General features: G+C 34.9%; 1 long non-coding RNA gene across 1 annotated transcript in view; it reads right to left on the reverse strand.

Annotated features, from left to right (window-relative positions):
- Positions 1–1,998: 1,998 nt before the first annotated feature.
- Positions 1,999–5,112, reverse strand: part of LOC128247808 (uncharacterized) — a 34,323-nt gene continuing 31,209 nt past the window's right edge. Inside the window, exons 2-3 of the long non-coding RNA XR_008264115.1 lie at positions 4,854–4,928; positions 1,999–2,829 (exon numbers count right to left, since the gene is read on the reverse strand). This is a non-coding gene — a long non-coding RNA (uncharacterized LOC128247808). The remainder of the gene's footprint in view (positions 2,830–4,853; positions 4,929–5,112) is intronic.

Genomic DNA, 5,112 nt, shown 5'->3' on the forward strand with positions numbered 1-5,112 from the left:
AATGAAAGCCAGGTACAGAAGTTTACCTTTGGCTAGGTATTTCTCCTGCAGCTGTCTTACCAGAAATATAGCATCAGTGGTGTTTTTCCCTGGCACAAATCCAAATTGCATCTCATCTAAGCTGACTCTCTCCCTAATTAGTTGGGCTATGACCCTCTCCATGACCTTCATTACCTGATCCAACAACTTAATACCTCTGTAATTATTTGTGTCTAAAGCATCACCTTTACCTTTGTAGCAGTTGACTATGGTGTTGTTACACCAGTCATTGGGTATGACTCTTTTGTGTATCACCTGGTTAACTATAGAGGTGACTAGGCTATAGCCGACACTGCCAGATATTTTGAGCATCTCTGCAGTGATTCCTGATGGGCTGGGGGCTTTCCCTGTCTTCATACTCTTGGTTGCTTTATCTACCAAGGTACTGTCAATTAGAATAGCTGGTCCCTCTGTTGGTTCAACATTCGGCAAACTCTCTTTCTCCGATTCATTCTCTTTATTAAGCAACCTTTCGTAGTGGCGACTCCAAACCTCTCTATGGCCGTGTAGTAAGGAGCTTGGCTCCAGATTCAGTCCCACTGTGTGTCACTTTGGGCAAGTGTCTTCTACTATAGGACTGACCAAAGCCTTGTGAGGAGAAACTGAAAGAAGCTCATATATGTATGTATGTATGTTTGTATGTATGTATGTATGCATGCATGCATGCATGCATGCATGAATGCATGTATGTATGTATGTATGTATGTATGTATGTATGTATGTGTCTTAGTGTCCATGTTTTCCGCCACACACCACTTGATAACTAGTGTTGGTGTGTTTACATCCCTGTGACTTAGCAGTTCAGCAAAAGAGACCTATAGAATAGTACTTGGCTTGAAAAATAAGTCCTGGGATCGATTTGCTTGAATAAAATTCTTCAAGGTAGTACTCCAGCACAACTGCAGTCAAATGACTGAAACAATAGAATATATATATAGATTCAGTAGTATATATAATACCATTTGCTAAAATCAGAGGCAAGGCTCCAAAACCTCTAGAAATTCACAATAAAGATACACACAAGCAATGCAATGAGCATATGAGAAATAGGCTTACCTTTGTGCTGTAAGTAATGTATATTTCAGTAAGTAATGTATATTTCAATACTAATTGATTTCATCCTCTGTATGACCAACATACTCTGGAATCTTCAGTTGAAAATAACATTTTAACATTTACTTCTAAAATATTCACTACATTAGCTCATGTGCAATGCTTACTTAAAACATTCCACTCCATTTAAAAGACAACTATTGTAATCAAGAATAAATTTAAATAAAGATGTATTATTACCGTTATTAATGATATTAATAAGGTAATAATAAGGTAGTTAGCAAGTTCACACCATTACAGACACAATATAAGCTAAATTTAGATTCAGTAGGGTATATAATACCACTTGCTAAAATCAGAGCCAAGGCTTCAAAACTACCAGAAACTCACAATAAAAATACACACAAGCAATGCAATGAACATTTGAGAAATAGTCTTACCTTTATTTAAATTTATTCTCGATCATGATAGTTTTCTTTTAAATGGAGAGGGATGTTTAAAGTGAGAAATGCACATGAGCTAATGTAGTGAATGTCTTAGAAATAGATGTTAAAATGTTATTTTCAACTGAAGATCCCAGAGAATGTTGGTCATACAGCGGGTGAAATCAATTAGTATTGAAATATACATTACTTACTGATGTATTCAATGCAATTGCATTGCTCATGTGTATCCTTATTGTGAGTTTCTGGTGATTATGGAGCCTTGACTCTGATTTTAGCAAATGGTATTATATATGTATATATATATACAGGGTGCGGTGGATATATTATTGTCTAAATTACGCAAAAATGAAAATAACACTGATATCTCATTTCAACAGATATATTTACTACAATTACATAAAAATATGTTGAAATATTAAAGAGTAAATTTATTCAATAAAATTGCCAATGGTTTCAACCACGGCCTTCAGACGACTTCGGAATCTCCTGCAACTCTTCTGGATGGTCACCTTGTTTACGTTGGTGAAGGCTGCTATAACCCTTGCTTTCAGTTCGTCTTTGGTATTACAAGGAGTTTTATTGGTCTCTCACTTAACTGTGCCCCACATATAATAATCAAGGGGATTGCAGTCTGGAGAGTTAGGTGGCCAGATGTTAGGGGTGGTGTGGTTGTAGAAATTGTCTGACAGTCATGGCTGGGTTCTCCTGCTTGTGTGGCATGGTGCAGAGTCCTGTTGCCAGACACAGGGTCTTCCAGCAGCAACCCTCTTGACCCAGGACAGCACTATCTCCTCCAGGCACTTGGTGTAGGCCTCTGTGTTGAGTCTGAGGCTATGTGAGAAGATGAATGGAGACATAACGTCACCATCACTAATGATCACTCCAAGCACCATCATGATGACTGGATGTTTGATTTTTATCATTCTCAGAACATGTTTTGGGGACATGGCAAGCCAACGGTTGTTCTGTGTGTTCACCATCTGATCCTGGCAGAAATTTTTCTTGTCTCAGAAAAACCAAAGCATGTTTGGTTGGAGGGGATACTGGAGTTTGTTCAAAAGCTTCATAGCACGGCATTTCCTCTTGTCCTTGATGGCTTGGGCTAAAAATTGGCCCTTTCTCATCTTGTATGATGAATACCAAATGTCTTCATGCCCTACTTACCTGATAAGAAACTCAGACACTCTCATGTCCCTGGAAATGGACCTGATTGACTTGTTAGGCTTGTGTTTCAAATGACTTAGGCTCAAGTCGAGTGGCTTTCAGTATTATTTTTAGTTGGTCCTTGTATCTGCAAAGAGAGCAATCCCATAGTCTTTTTCCTTGAAGTGAGTTTGCTGAATAAGACACACACACACACACACACACACACACACATATATATATATATATATAAATTCACATTACGATGAACGTAAACAAACAAACAAAGTTTGCTTTAGAAGCTTTGAGATGTCTTAGAAAGTTAAAGAAGTGATTTTAAATTCTCAAACGCGGGATAATGCTAATAATATAGCCTGAACAGGATAAGCTATCCCTATTTTGCAGAAAAAAGTGTTGGCGGCTTAGCCAGTCGGCAACACTTTTTTCTGCAAAATAGGGGTAGCTTATTCTGTTCAGGCTATATTATTAGCATGTGTGTGTGTGTGTGTATATGTATGTATGTATGTGTGTGCATGTGTACATACGTACATATGTTCGGTTGTCCATTCATTCTCATTCATTCATTCATTCATTGAATAGTGTCAGTGCCAAGAGTGATTAGGCATAAGCCAGCTTTAGGTTAGCAAAAGTATGTTTGTGACATATTGCAACTTCTAAAGGCAAATTCATGGCAGTGAATTTTTCTTCTAGATAACTGCAGTAAATTTTCCTTTAGAGTGTTGAAATATGCCACAAACGTATTTTAACTAACCTAAAGTTCGCACATATATATCTATATATATATATATATATATATATATATATATATATATATACATATAGGAGATGATAGTGTACGTACGCCACTATATATTTTTATATATAAAAAATACAAAAATGGGATGAGAATGCAAAACATCCAGACAGACGATACAAAGAAAACAAGGATGGGTCATTCGGAGTTTTCTATCCTCAATCGAGTTCCAGATTATCTTTGCAACTTCGGCTGGTTATACTCAAGATTGTTCCAATCTGGCCAGCCCCAAGGGGAGCAATCTCGAATATAACCAGCCAAAATTACAAAGATAATCTGGAACTTGACTGAGGATAGAAAACTTTGAATGAACAGTCCTTGATTTCTTTGTATCGTCTGTCTGGAAGTTTTTTTGTTGACCCTTTTTTATATCACCTAACTGTCTGGATGCTTTGCGTTCTTGTCCCATTTTTGCATTTTTTATATATAAAAATATACATAATAAATAAGACAAAGTATAAATAATCATCATTAGATATTTATCTTTATTGTAGTAAATTTGGCTTACAGCTGTTTCCAGTAATCATTATAGTTTTGTTATTGATGGATTTACTCAACTGGCTCATTGGTCAGTTAAGAAAAATTGAACAACCTAAAAAATTCATGCTTCTTTCATCATATAATATATATATACTGATATTCAACCACATATGCACACACACGCACACACACACACACACACACACACACACACACACACACACACCGTCTGTTTGTCACGTTTTTCTTTGTTTGTATCCTTCCGTCTCTTATCTAAGGTGCGTCTTCTCATAAAATTCTTTTCATATTTCATGTATCATTTGTCACAAATTTTCCTAATTTAATATTTACATTTGCATGAGGTCAGGGCCATAACCACCAAATGCAATTGACATAATTTTTCTAATGCCTGTTTAATTTATCTTCACAATTTTTCATATCTGTTAAACATTGTAACTAACTTCTGTTACTACAAGATAAGTTTGAAGCACGGTGAATTACAGGAATCTAATATATCAATAATGTTTTCTTTATAAATTATGGAGTGGTCTAGAACATATACACCTTAATGACAGTATACACACATGAAATGTTAGCATGTTATTTTCTGATTTATTATAATATAATATTTGGACGTATCCTACACTGGAGTTTTATCAAATTCTATGCAGATCATAAAAATTGTGAACTCTTAATGTTCAAGAGTATTCTGCTTGGGTTATTTGTTAATTAACTGTTGCTAATTGTTGCTTTAAATCTATTAAATGAACAAGTGCATTTATGATAAACTAGTTCACAGAAGTGAATTTTGAATAGAATGTTACAATAAGTTGTATGATTTTAAGTTTATTGTTGAAATATTTTTTAAATGTACTTACTCTGTCAGATTCTCCAGAAAATGTCAGCTCAATTAGTGAAGAAATGAATACGTTCAAAACCAGAGTTTCAAGAAACTGGAATGAATAATAAAGTATTATACAGTTTATGTTCTGAAACAATGGCATCTAGTATTTCCTTCACAAAGTGGCATTGCAAAAAGTGAGTAAGAACATATATATTTGCGTGTGTGAATATGTATTTATATATACATACATATATATATATATATATATATATATATATATATATATATATATA

The sequence above is a fragment of the Octopus bimaculoides genome, chromosome 5 (assembly GCF_001194135.2).
Source record: "Octopus bimaculoides isolate UCB-OBI-ISO-001 chromosome 5, ASM119413v2, whole genome shotgun sequence".
Taxonomy (NCBI): Eukaryota; Metazoa; Mollusca; class Cephalopoda; order Octopoda; family Octopodidae; genus Octopus; species Octopus bimaculoides.